The sequence below is a fragment of the Colias philodice genome, chromosome 20, assembly GCF_061535455.1.
Source record: "Colias philodice isolate Cphi_HAF_F1 chromosome 20, ilColPhil1 Martin Lab GWU primary, whole genome shotgun sequence".
Lineage (NCBI taxonomy): Eukaryota > Metazoa > Arthropoda > Insecta > Lepidoptera > Pieridae > Colias > Colias philodice.
The window spans coordinates 6,347,534-6,363,121 of NC_143105.1; the positions used below are offsets into that span (position 1 = coordinate 6,347,534).

The 15,588-nt window shown below is 32.9% G+C and overlaps 1 protein-coding gene across 1 annotated transcript in view; it reads left to right on the plus strand.

The window, feature by feature from the left end:
- Positions 1-995: 995 nt before the first annotated feature.
- Positions 996-15,588, plus strand: part of klar (klarsicht) — a 203,596-nt gene continuing 189,003 nt past the window's right edge. Inside the window, exon 1 of the mRNA XM_089708036.1 lies at positions 996-1,343. The gene's annotated coding sequence lies outside the window, so the exon portion shown is untranslated. The remainder of the gene's footprint in view (positions 1,344-15,588) is intronic.

Here is a 15,588-nt window from a genome sequence, read left to right on the forward strand (position 1 = left end):
TATGCTCAAGATCTCACATACTTATGATAGTGTAAATATATTATGTGCGTCATTTTACACTTGTATAGTATCAATACCTAAAAATATAGTCATTAGCATAATTCTTGTTTTCTCAAGCTCTTAAAGCACAAAGGATATTATTTTTATGGTAATGTTAATTATGATTACCGCACCGCAACTCGTTGAGTGTGGAATAAAAAATCTCCCATTGCATAGAAATTGTAGTGTAGAGCATTTGAAGTTATGTATCATCTCGATATCGACATTAATCTATATAAAAACAGAGTTTTACATACATTTGACTATTCATTATTTTGTGAAATTATAAAATCTCTGTGGTGGGAAAAAATCTAATTTGCTTCTTATGTGCAATGATTCCCGCACTACATGTTCATTTTAATTTACAGAAAAACTGGTCCTGATGCGCATCACTACTTTCCATTATAGTGAATAGTTATTGCCTTGCTGCTATTTTTAGTTTTAAGGTTGCATGTGAAGTTTTCGATATATCTCTTAGAATATAAATTATATTATTTACTGTGAATTTTTTGGTTCAAATGACCAAAAGGTATTAACAATTCGCTGTCGACATTTCTGATACTTAATTCAATTGATTTAATAACAACTTACACCCAATACCAGTAAGTTGATACGATCCAATTATATTATGAATTAAAACAGCTGCGTAATAAGTATCAGAATGTGCATACTTGAATGTCATTCCTTAAGAGCCTTGTCCAGGTAGCTTGTCCATGTACGTAACCACGAGCTTATTCGCAACTTTATAACCCTACCAATTTATGGATCCATCGGCTAGCATAGCAGTAAAGTTGAATAAGTCGATACAGCATTTAGCAGCGTTAAGGTTTGAAGTCCACGACGGCATGGCGGTTAGATGCGTCGAGTAGTCACGCTCCACGGCGCCTCAGTTTGCTGGCGCTGCCCGCGCAGCTCACTCGTGTGTTATCTCGACGTTGCTTAACCAAATTTTTTCGACTTTCCGTATACGAATTTGGAACGTTTCCGACCGGTAAAGTCGGTTTAACTGTCGTTTTTGAATAGCGTGCGCATTTTGTGACCCGCCAAAATTCGCATTGCGATTCAAAGGTGTTATTGCTTCACTCTGTTACGCTAAAGTCTTAACAGATAACTGTGAGGAAACGTGTGTGAGATTCTCGTGCTGTGGAAACGGCAGTGTTAAGTGCAGTGATTGAAAGCATAATTCTTATGTGTGTTTGAATTTCTAATACGAATCGCTAACGTTGAGCAAAAAGTGGTTTGTGTGTTACTTATCTGTTCACGGAGTTTCTGATACTTGGTTGTTGGACACTAATCAATAATAGGTAAGTTAATAACCCTGCTCATAACTGCTTATGAATGAATTTGGAAAATTGCGAACGCAAGCATCTAAAATTATGCAAATATGGTTTAAAAGAATTATAGCTAGATATCAAATGAAATGTGTTTTAAAATATGTAGGTAATGAAATACAAGTCTCTTTACTTACACACATTGAAATCGTTACAACACATGACATTGAAATAATTCGTGAACAGGAAGAAAGTTGATTTGTAAAGCAATACTTGGAAATGGACACGCACATCTATCACATTCAAAAGAAAGAGCTACAGATTTGAAATTAATTATTGCGAATATAAGAATGAGTCGACGGTTCCAAATATACGTTAGTAGGTCGAAATGTTCAATAATTGCAAATCGGAGCAATCGAGTGGGGTTTCGCAATTTATCTTATAAACAATCGCCTTCACTGTTTGCAATTCTAACTTCTTACTTTTGTGATCGCTTAAATGGCTATTAACAGCTCTTAATTATTCCTAATTGATATTAAAAGTAATTTAGCCCAAAGTTCCGTAGTTATATCAAGCACCTTCTATAGATTGGTTATTGTATGCCATGTTCCAAATTTTTGCTTATCAGGAAGACACACAGCCCAAGTACATATTGTTAATGGGACATTATCGCATGCGAATTTCACTGTACAAACATTGTTATCTCAATTCCGAAACATCGCTAGAGAGTTTGACCTAGGTTTACCTAAAGTAAACAATCACACGAGCAGTTCTCACACCCTTGACCTTTTCGTCACGAACTCAACAAAATATCGAGAATCGTGAGTAACACGATTGTTTTCCACTTTCCTTAATACATACTCGATTTGAATCGAAAGCAATGCCGGATTATTTAGCGCACTTTTACTGATCGCGTCTGTTTTGGTACTTGACACGAGGTCAACTTCAGATTTAATCACGTCTCAAAATACGCCTCTTCGATGTTTGTTGATTTTTAAAGACGTTTCTATTTGAATCTCGGTACCGTTTTTATCTTATTTTTCATTTCGAGCTAACGTCTAAGAAATATTCGCAATTTAGATGTAACCGAGAAATATAATTGCACGCCTCATAAGCGAAGCGTTGAGGTGGGTACTACTGTCACTTCGCGCAAAACATCTGATTTTTCAAACTTAAAATGTCTTTATGTATCATACATTGCACTTGTAAGATAATACATACACACAAATATTAAGAAAAAACACTATTTTTAACGTTCATGATATTTTTGATGTCATTTTTGTTAATTAAACTAGTTAAAAAACAGTTTAAAAAAGTTCTGTCTTGGACGTCCGTGTGTCTGTATGTGCGGATCCTTTTTCTTGTTAACACGATAGCGACCGAAATACTTTACTAATCGAGTCTTTTTTTTTCTCTTACGCTTGAGTATGCTCAGGAATAGAACCCTTTCATTTTTCAGGGTCTGATTCGATGTGGTTTAATTGTTATTAAATAAACAAAAATAATAATTAATAAATATTTATTAAAAAAAAATTATGAGGCGTGCACTTTTGGATTTTCCAAATTATTGTATCTATTATGCCGTTTGTTCTTGACTCGGTTAACTTTCTGCAATCGATTATGATTATTTATAGCTATGAATTCAGCAAAATAGCACTATTATTCTTGTGGAAAGCTAACAGTACTTTTCAATGTATCTGCTTGTAAATTATATATGGGCATTTGGTTAAATGTTAACGGTCTATAGATTTATGTCTTTTTCACGTTTTGTCTGGGTGATTTATAAAAGGAACTGATGCAGTAAAAGTTGTCTGGTTTGATACTAGACATTCATATATCTTGAATGATACAAGCATTAACAAGCATTATTAGAATATGTAAATCGGTATATATTCTAAGTGTTATTTCTGATATTTGTGAAATTAAAAGCAAGAACCAATAAAATAAAGTAGGTAAACTTGTCTGAGTGACTGAGGTTCAATTTCATTATCTTACTTAATCTACATATAAAATATCATCGTTCTACAACATTCCATGTAGGTCCATTACCCTGTATAATTTTTCTTGAATCAAGAACGCATTTCATGGAAATGTATGTAATTTTTCTCTAGCTCGAGGGGTTACGCCTCTCAATATCCTGGCACTCCTTCTTTATGATCGTCTATAACAGTATGGTATTATTTATTGTTTGTTTGTTGTTTTCTAAGATATATCTCCTTTATAATTATTTTCGCAATTATAATTTTATGCAAAGGGTATTTGCTTTTTGTTTAATTGGTAAATACTTTTGAAGAACTATTAGAAAAATAATTTAATTAAATATTAAATTAATATTTCCAGTACATTATGATGTAAAAAAAAAACGTGATATTCTTTGTTCATATTGCGGAACGTATATTCTGAAATAAAGGAAAAATAAAGGAACACTAACATAAAACACGAAGATTTACTTTGTCTTCATATTCCAACTTGGCCTTGTTGCCTTTATCAAGATCATTACGGTTTTTTTGTTCTTAAATATTATTTTAATACCTTTGTACATATCACATATTCTATGTAATGAGCTCGGTCGTAATAAGATTTTTTAGTAGTCTGCTCGAGACGGATGAGTTTCATATAAATTGCATTATTAACTTCACACTTGCGTAATTCAGGATATTATGGTAATCATAAGTTATACTTTCTTTGGCGGAATACATAACTTTTCATTATGCTACTCACTTCATAAAGGTGCTCATCTGATAAGGTGGTTATTATATGGTTGCAATATGGATATCAGTGTGCGAAATTGCATTTATGAAAAATATTCTCAGAGTAATCACTTGGGTACGTGCATATTGATTGAATCGATTATATCTGGCTCAATATTCAAAACTGGTTTCTAATCCTGTTTAGTTACAAAACGGAGAACATTTTTATAATTTGCAACGTGCATACTATACGTACGTATTACAGATCGTGAAGTATGAGTATTTGCAGTGGCTTTCAAATGCATACGACATACTTAGATAGATAGTCGTTAATGTTTGGACATAAGCTACATAATTGCGTGACACTGATGGACACTTGAGTCGTTTGTCTTCTGGTGGGTGTGATATAACATGAGTCACATGGAGTATTAAAATCAGTGATGCGGTTGCAGGCCGCTTTGCCATTGGCCGAGTTCAATAGTCTGGGCCCTTATCCGGTGCGTGTCCGTTTTGCGTCTGCTGACTTGCATTGTCTATATGCGTGTTATGTCATCCGTGTTGTATACGTGTTGATAGAATAATAACAGTGCTATTCGGATGCAGTTCTCGTTATGCATCGCTGCAAGGCTAGAGATATTTCTCTCGTCTTTAATTTATATAACCTTCCTGGAAAAAATATTTCAAATGTTTATGTAGTGTTATGTAATTTCTACACTCTAATTAGAACTTCTTTCTTTCGTACTTTCGTAATTTGTTTGATAGGAATAAGTCTAAAAAATATTTGTTCGTTGATATTCAGTTTATTAATAAAGATCGTTAATGACTTAATAATGTAAATACCTAATCTAAAACGTCTGAACAAGTTCCATTTGAAGTGAACTTTACCGATGCTTTTAAAATGTACGTGTAGCGATAAGAACTAATATCGTAAAGAATCGAGAATCAAACTCATTGACCCAGTTTTTATTGAGAATGCCGTTATTTATCCGTCTTACGGCTATGCAGAGAATCTTTGTACGTTTTGGTTGAAATCACACATCCTAATTATTACATGTAGGACTAAATGGACTGCTTGTACACTTGATACTTCGAGAGGTTTTTTGTTGTGGAAGAAAAAACGCAGGGACGTGCTTATCAGATGTTTGGTACGTGACCGTTATAAATCAGATTTTTGAATCTTTATTGCATTGCGTCCCGTGGACGATATAGATGTAGAAAGTTTCCTTGCACTATAGCAGGTTTAATAAAATAATACATGCACAAGAACACAGTTACGAGTTACGATTAATTGAACTGAACCTACGATTAAAATCCAAAGTCTATAATCAAAGTAGGTAGGTGCTTTCGACTAACAAGATCGTAAAGTTCAGCGTCGTTACACGTAATTGATATTAAGATGTTAACCAAACGGTGGTTTATTTGATTTCAAACGTCACTATAATTACGTACATTATGTGTAATCTCTCGACTGTTTAATCATACGAATAACAGTATCTACCGGTCGACTTTCTTCGGGTATTGTTGTAATGTAATTATTATCGGAGGCAATTACAGTTGCTTCCCAGTAATTAGTGTATGTTCTGCCGCGGGTGCATCTGACGTAAACTATGGTGCTTCGAGAGTGCTTAATGCCACGTTTATGTAATAGGGTGTTCACCGAAATGCATAGTTAGAGAGCGTTATGTGATTGAGATGTACGTTATTATTATACCTATCTAATAATATTCAGTTTTTGTTCTATATTCTAATATATCGTTAAGACGTTAACTAATCCACAATTATCGTTAAAAACTGATTTAGCTTGATAATAATTTCATAACACGTCAACTGATAAAAATGGTTTTTGTCACGAAAGAATAAAAAATATGTAAATTATATCATCAAATTCTAGTCTTCCGTACAATAAACATTCGTAACAATAAATTCTCCACAAAGCCTCATTGTGTAGTTATTTGGATAAGAATTTCATTCATGTTGTTTACTTAGTAACAACCGCACCTAGTAAAATAAAGTGTGTTGTATCCTTGGCCCCAGCGTAGAATCTTCGTACGAGGGCGTACAGTATTCAATTATCTTATTGGATAATGCATAATAGAACAAAGTGGAAATATTTATTGGTTTCTCTTGCTATTAAGTGAATTATTGCTATCATTCCATTATAGTTTCATTCAAAGGAAAAATAAATTGCCACATTACAATAGATGCTATCGTTATGATCCTTATCGTCAAGTTTCGATGAATATTGTTCGTAATTCATTGTTAGAGATAATTTCTAAGTCAAGGTAAAACAAATCGATATAAAAACAACCTCTAAAGTATTCATTCACGAATACCGACGGTAATTATATTATCGGATTCACGTACTTCCTTCCGATGAGTCTTCTGCCCTTGAAGGGCAGGTGGCCCTGTTCACGGCCATATTAGTGAACAGTTTAGAAATAACAGGTGCATAGTATTCAATTATTATTATTAAATCGATACTGAAGTTTATAAATGGATTGACTGTATCAGTGTGAACTTTTTGTCGCTTCCATTTTCTTTTCTAGGAATTATGCTTTTTATTTGGTATAATTTTTTATCAACTTTCATAATTCGCTTTTCTAAGTTTTATTATTTTTCCTTTGTGATTTATGTAAGTCAGTCTTTCATAACATTATAAATAAATAGTGACGATATTATACAATTTCGAAATGGCACGACGCCTTCAATGTTGTAGTTGATAAGCAAAATATTTTTCGATAGCTTGGACAAACCCATAGGACAAACCTTTGTATACTTCCAATCTTAAATAAACATTAGATATTTAAACGTTTGCATGTGTTAGTCATTTGTAATTTTACTTTAATGGTAAATTGAAATGTAAGTCAAAATGGTGCAATAGATTGATTGCAATGCACGTAAAATATAGATAGATAAGTGTTTTTTGGTAGTGCGGGATTAAAGTGTGAGGATGAACTAAATTGTGTTTTTTATAAATATTTAAACATTTCACAGTTTTTGATAGTATTTATTGTTGCTCTCTGCAGTCAATATATCTATTGTTTAGTATCGAAGGAGCGAAAACAGGGCAACTGTTATGGTTAAATGAATATGCGGGTACCAATTTCAACTCATGATGTGATATTTCGTTTTAAATGAAAAACAAAATAAGAATGATTGTCTAGCAAGGATGATCATTTAATATGATTTATTGATGAAATCGTGCATACTTAAATTTGGTCTTAATGGAAAAGATGAAGTTATACAAATGAGCTCCTACTTCAATCATCTTATATAATGTAAAATGCCAAATCGTTATTACTCCAATATGTGTAACGATTGTTCCATTACTCTCTCCCGATGATATTAATGAACGGTGGTAATCATCGGCCTTTAGTTTCGAATCACGACAAAGTTGTGCAATAGAAATTATTCATTCGTCTAACCACATACTTTGTATAGCAGAGATTGTTTTATCGTCGCCCGGGGCAGTCGTTTGTTGTGATATATTGTTGTTCCGGCTTTACGTTATTATAATTTAATCATTACTGATTATATTAATTTCTGTAGCGTAAATGATAAAGTACTAGATGCAGGGAAATTAATTGATACTGGGAAATTAGTGCTTTGCTACATAGTTGTTTCATGATTCATTAGATACATTTATATGTTGCAAAATTTGCAATGTAATAACATTCATGAAAATTAAAATTGAAAATCAAGAACTAAGTATTAAAAATCACAAGGATTGTGATATTTTCAATCAATTGAAAGTTTGCATAGAGACTTACAATTTTTATTTAATTATGCGTGAAATAAGTATTCCTGTATCTGACAGCAGCCTAACGATGAAATGTACTGCTCTGTTCTAATTTGGAAGTAGAAAAGTAGCAAAATAAACTAAGATTAAATATTAAAAAGGTGATTCACATAATATGAATGTTTACACACTCGATACCGATATGGCTTTAATTTGATCCCGCTCGGCCGCAATAATCGGAAGGAAAAAGCTGATGAAACACAACCGAGAAGCCATAGCAGCGAGATAATCTAGCTACTGCTAGACAGGCGGACGATGTGCTGTCGTTGGGAAATTGTAATGCATTATAATTATTGCGAGTTTTACGTGCTAAATGTGGTTGTTCCTTAACTGTATCAATTGAAACGTTTGTGGTAATATCATGATTAAAAATGATGAGACTCCTTTGTTTTCGTGGGACAGGCTGGCATTACTGGAGGTTTTAGCATGTTTCGACAGGTTGAAATCGTTTTAGCTTCATTATTAACAGTCATTTGTTTGGATCACAGATACTTTGACGGCTATCTAATTGTTACTTCCTTGCCGAAGTATAACCTCCAATTATACAGTGTATAAATGTGTCAAGCGACAACATTAAGCGACATCTCGAAGCCGCTAACACCATTTAAACCGGTTAAACTGTGGAACGTGTGAAACGTCTAATTGGTTTCCATTATTGTACAAACCATACACGAGTGGATATGGTGGAAGTCGGATCAGTTTGCTCTTTAAGTGCCGTTCTTGATAGCATCATTTGGATGAGATTTGAAGGCGTATAATGTTAATTACTCTCTGGGAAGGAAATGTCTTTCGGTATATTTTCGTAGCTGGAAATCAATTTGTGCGTTCATTTTGTTATGTTCAGGAGGTTATTAGATATAGATAATTTACAGTCAAATCTTCATGTTCTAGTAAGTTATTTGATATTTCTGCCGGCTACTTTTGTCTTTGATGAATTTTATTGCTATGTTTATGTTTGCGGAAAATAGCGCATTTCTAGTTTCTCGTAAAACTTTAATATATTATGCTATTAATATGTCTAAGCTCAAATAGTTTTACTTAACGGTAGTAGTATCGATTTCTTAATGCAGTTTGCTAGTTAACGCAGCAAGTAAACAGCTGTTTAAAAAATTTGCAGTGTTTTTCAATTTAATTTCTTTTTGATTAATAATGGCTATAAACATTAATGTTCTTGTGTTTAAATCGGCTTTCTGAAACGCGTTAACTTTATGGGATTCCAGTTTGTCAATGATATATATGAAGGTAAAGGTGTTTAGTTACACCTACATTCATCCGGTATCGAAATAGTTATCTTGGAGTGATTTTCATTTGATACGGCCGTAAAATTGTTCAGGTGTGAGGTTTGGTAATAATAATAAACTAAAATGATAGTTTGGAAATTAGTAAGTATACGTTTTATAATTTTCAGATTTTATGGAACTGTTATTTTTGTTTATTCATTACCGAATGGATAATAAAATGTTAAAGTAAGTTAAGTTTATCTCGCTTCGAATGTTTAATAGAAATCTTAAATACTCATGAGGAAGCAAACTAAGTAATTAATGATCAGTGTATATGCAAATAACAGATGACTGACGTAATAACTACCTAACTGAATATTATGTTTTTATCACATTTTATGATGTAATTAATATGAAACTAAATTTAAATTCCATCGCTTTTATTATAATGTTATGTTGATTTTCACTATTGATGAAATTCAAGTTTTATTATTCATAACTTCAATATTTCGCTTTTCTATTTTGCATTTACATAATAAATATATTTAATAGATATAAACGTTATTGATACGCTATCAATCATATTTATAGCAACGTGGTTACCTCAAATGCTTTTATAATATTCTGTTTATCTTTCGACGTTAAATTGATTCTGAAGGTTCAAATTTGCTCGCTTGTATATTTAGCTTGTAAGTATGTTTTTCGTTCCAGTTTTATAATAGGTACATTACCTGTTTACGTTATTCTCTTGGTACGTGCGAGATAAAAAGGATATATATCTTTGTAAATATTTAAACAAATGGCAAGCCACATTATTTAGAAATGTAGAAATAATCATACGTAAAGAAACGTCTCTCACCTGTCCCAAACACAATAAAATCCTACCTAAAAATATAAACATTTGAACATCGTTCTTAACTTCGCAGTGATTGCATCAAATCGTATAGCTAACACTGGTCACCGTCAGTATACACGGTAAAATTGTCAACTCGACGTGCGGAACAGATGTGGAGGCTAGTTTTTGCAGTGGTCATGTGGGCAGTGGCACCAGATGATCGACAGGTTTGGCGCGGGTTTCGCGACAGTTGTCAATGTGTGTCATGTGTGTGACGTCACGGCGTGCTTAGTTAATACGGGTGCTAAATGTTTGCATGCCTTCGTTTATGAGAGACTTGTTAGTTTTGCCAGACTTAGTTATGTAGAATTTTGTATGGTATCGATACTTCTCCGCGAATTAGTGATATGAAAACGAAAAAGGTTGCATAAGTCTGACTTTTTATTGAACATTTTATTTTCTTCAGACAAGTAAAACGATACATAAGTATCGAATTCTGCCCTAAGCCATAAAATATTCACACTGAAAAGTACCGCAGCCAGTACCTACCTTCTCGTTGATCTCATTTAAAATACATTCTGTTATAACATTTCTTAGCATTTCCTCGTGTGTTATGGAAGTAGGTATCATTAATTGTTTGTTCGTGCATTGTGGCTATGAACGCAGACCGCAACCACTCGGGATCAATATTGCCCTACATAGTTCATTTCACACTTTCGCTCTTGCGGCAATCGCTCTAAGAATATATTGAACTGTTTTATTGTGCCTATTGTGTTTCCTTCCCTGATAAAGGAGTATGTTCTCTTGATAAACGGCAGAATGGTTAGTTGTAAGTAGCGGTGTAAGACTTAGCAATGCAGCGGAAACTGCATAGGTAAAGTTGAGACCTGTAATTCATTTTATAGCACGTTATGTAATAATTTAACTGAATTAAGGGTCACGATTTATTATTTTTTTAGGTAAATTTAGGATATGTATTATGTAATTAACATTAATCGTTAATCGTATGTATTTTTTATAAGTTTGCAGATTATTAATGTTTATTTTTTTGTTTACAGGTAAGCCTGCAATAACATTGATTGATAAATGATATGTAAGTAAAATTAGAAAATTGAACAAAACCAACCATTTCACAAAACGAGTGTAATCTCGTTTAAATATATTGCATTAGAAATAGTAATGTTTAATGTTGTAAGTCTAGTAGGGTCGCGCCATCAACATTGCCTAATTGTAGGCACAAAACAAATAGAGCCCACTTGTTATGTTTGCGCTCACACTCGATTACTATGCCATAGTTAAGTCTTCACAGTTGTAATTTCGTAATCGGCGTAATGTTTGTACAGTATGTGTGGAACACGTTAAATTTCTCAAGCGTACGTTTTCTCGGAACACAACAGACGCGTATTTTGTATTGCTTGTTCATCATTCTGAGTAATTGCTATAGAGGCGTCTTTGTTAAATTGTCCTCTATATTGAATATTGATGGCTTTGCTTTTGAAATTTGCATTAAACACGGTGGATGTGAAATGGCATTGTGTTACTGGCTATCAATTGAGTTTATCGCAAATTATAGCCCTTTTGTTGTTGTAATTTTATTTAATTCAGTAACGTTGATCTTATTTATTTCTTAAAATCTTCGTTAATTATTGAAGTCTTCATACTAAAATTATTTTCCCAATATAAAGATAAATTAGGTTGCTAAATTAGTTGTAGGTAGCTTTAAGCGGAATATAAGAATAATGTAGATTGTAGAGCTTTAATCTCAGTCCTCAGAGACAATCATAAATCCTTAATGGCAAATTCAAAAAGACTTAAAACCGTACCTAGTTGGTTTTGTTATAGGTAGTTCTAAAAACAATCCCAGTCGATATACTACAATATTTAAAAAGTATAAAACCAGTGCTGATATTTAAAAATAAAATGCATTTGTTCACCTTACAATGTATGACGGCCTTCTCAAGTCCTACAGTATGTTCATGAACGCAAACAAAAATAGTAAAGTTTGTATGGGCGTCTCTATATCTAATAAATAGTTAAGTAGTATTCTTACGTAGGACTGGAGCACGTGTTGTGGTGACTCACAAGTGTAAGGCTATGTCGGAAATCCGTTCATAAATCTATCATTTTATGTATATAGAACATTACGGTACCCAATGAAAGTTTAAGGAGGTATTCGAATTTAAGTCACCATTATTATATTCCTTAACCTTTCTTACCATATGGGTGTTTTTCTAACAGGGATGTGCTATGCAGCTATACTACGAAAATGTAATAGCTATGCTGTGAAACTATGTGACAGTTTCCACTGGTAGATACTCGCTCGCTCCGCTACCTATGTAGCGCTAGCTAGGTAGCGGAGCGAGTAAGATATGCTATGAAGATGCACAGCTATAGCTAAATGATGTATTGATACACCACTGTACGAATCAATAGCACACATCCTTAGCACGCATTAGCATCCTTCCATCCGTAGCCTGAATCCATACATCATCAGTTAATACAATTACGCTAACTACTTCCCTAATTTTAATATAATCGTGATTAACACTAAGTACATTTCTTGCTCGTTACACAAATAGGAGACTGGCCAAGAGAGTGGCAACTGGCGAATAAAAAGCAATAATAACAACTATATCGTTCGTTAATGGTATCTATTCGTTGTGCTCGGCGATCGTTTGTATCATCTGCTTTCTCAATAATGTACAAATTGTTTACACAAACTTAACAGCACTCATCACCGGGCTTTCACTCGAGATGAAAATTTTCTCGTTATGATAATTGCCTTGTGTGATGTGCTGGCGGTTTGCTTAAATTGATTATGGGTGGTTCTTGTTTATAGACGTTGTGTAATGTACAATGCGTACATTTGCTTTGATTTTGTGTTTGTATGAAAAATTTGATGTCGTTTGTTTCTGTAGGTATAGTGTTTCTTTTAAACGATTGCGTTTGGTCAGCAATTGTTATTGAAAATCTAAAACGTTACCAATTAATTATCAATTAAAAATAAATTATGAATAATTTTCGATAGAATCGAAAATATTTCAAAAATTGTTAGTAGTGATTTATCATTATAAGTTATCGGATTATCGGATGTCGATTATTACTGAGATATTATAAAACATTTACGTACCTACATCATGTTTAGTTCCCCGAGGGACGTGGCATTTCCTGTCGTTGTTAGAAGACATTTTGTAACATTACATATTATCATTATCTATTAGTATCTATTAGTATGTCCGGTACATTCTTCAGTAATCTATCGAAGTCATCGGTCGGTATTAACGACGGCGAAAGTATCTGAGTCCGGTTTAAAATAATTTACCATAGGATATTGTTCACAGCATGAGACGAAGCCTTCATTGTCCAAGATACTTTCATCGCTATTCAGCTGTGGATTTATTGATTTTCATACTTTGACACTTGGCTAAGTTTCAAGAAATTGTGTTTTTAGAATTGTTATTATAAGTTTGTCTTTTGTTGATGTAAATCTTAACTGTTTTAAGAAGTCTATCGTAGATTACCTTTACTTATTACTTCAGATGTTGTTTAATTCATTGTTAAATGTTCATTAGTATTATCGTTTCTATTCTACCCGTTTTAATGTTTACAATTGAGTTCTCGTGAGATTGTTTAGTGTTTTGATTATATATCATGTCCAACGCCTATGGCACTTGATTTATCGTTATAAACAATTACAGTTCTTGCTTTTGCATAACACTTAATTTACTTAATACCATCGTAGCTACAAGAAAAGGGCTGTTTAAAATATACAATCATCTTTATTACTCTGTTATTACAAATGGTCTAACAACAGTAATAATTGAAGATCAGTTATTGATTGATTTCGATTATATATCTCGGTACCTTATCTGGACCATTTGGCATTCATATGAAAGTGAAATTGAAATTCTGGGTCTGACACGCTAATTATTCTCTTCTACGGAGCATTAAGTGGTTCCAGCATTTTTGCAAGTGATTAAACGTAATCTGTAGGTACTGGTGCGTGTCATGAAAGCGTATTTAAATGAATTGTATTAAATCATTCAGATCTCTTTGCATTTGAATGGTTAACTTGTAAGATTTTGCAATCCTAGATCTGATATTTTGTTATATTTTCTCCAATGAGATTCGTTCCAAATAAAGTTTGTAATGGCGATTGTTCAAAACAATATGCTTTCGTCGTCAAGTTTAGTTCTCACTCTTTGGTAGTTATAATTATTCTTCTATAATGAACTTTTATAACGAAAGTTTATTAGATTTTAATTCGTGGTATTAATGAAAATGCGATATCTAATATAAATAAAAGCAACATTCGACCCACAATAAAGTGCTTTCTAGAGATAAGAATTAAGGCAATCCAACATCAGTACAATCGCTTGGAATTATTAAGATTGGCGTTAGTAGGACGAGAGTATTCTTCTATTTGGTAGGCAATTTAGATTTATAGATCTCTCTAATCTATCGCACGGTATTGGATGGATATTGTGACTTATTCAAGAAATAGTGTTTGATATTATTTCGTAGTATACTGTGTTCCCTGAAAAGGATTTTATATGATTTTGCTATATGAAGATAAAGGTTAAATTTTACCTACTGATCGAAATATGTAAACACCTATTAATATGAATATTGAATTTTGTTCTAGTGCCTTTGTTTGTGTTGTGTTGATTTTATTAAGATGGTTTTGTTGCTCTTTCGTCACACACACATGATAATTAACAGGATCACTCGAACTTATTAAGTCTAGAGACTGTTAAATTGATCACATTAGCTATTATAATTATTAGCTAGCGTATCTAAAGGAAAAAGATTTTAACTAAAGGCTGTAAAATATTTAAAACTAGCTTTCCACCCGCAGCTTCGCCCGCGCAGCCAAAGAAAAACCCGCATAGTTCCCGTTCCCGTGGGATTTCCGGGATAAAACCTATCCTATTTCCCGGGATAAAAAGTAGCCTATGTCCTTTCTCGGATATCAAAATATCTCTATACCAAATTTCATGCAAATTGGTTCAGTAGTTAAGGCGTGATTGAGTAACAGACAGACAGAGTTACTTTCGCATTTATAATATGAGTATGGATTACCACCATTCATCATGGTTTAAAGAGCTAGTGTGTAGTAGCTAGTTAGAGATAATGAAGTAATAAAAGTTATTATGTTAAATTTAACGCGTATGCAACTAACTAATCAGTATAAAGTAAACAATATTACCATAATTGATATAGGTCGAATTTGCATCACCTAATTCCCATCCAATTATTCTTTTAAATACAATCCAAGTGAATAAGGTAAAGAAATATTTCAATATCACATTCACAGCTTTGTGCATTGATGATGTGATTCTTATGTTAATTCATTTCTCTAACGGATTATTTGTATGAGCTGCATATTTCTGTGACATGCTTTATTTATATTCTTACGGTTATGTGGGAATTCTCTAATATTTTATTAACTATACAGTTAAGTCTGTGGGGGTTCAAACTTCAGATTTGAGTAAGAGTTATGAACGTACTATGTTATTTGCATACGATGGAATTTTTTTTGAAACCGTTTAACGGGTCTGCGTTGTATTGAAAAAATTATTGATGTAGACTCGCTTGCTTGATTGCCAACAAACAATTAAAAGTAAACAAGTAAAACGCTATGCTACGTTTTGGACGCTACTTTTTATAGGCTATTAAGTTGTAGTTATTCATATTAAATATCTCGATTAACTCGGAGTTTTTAACGCTATTG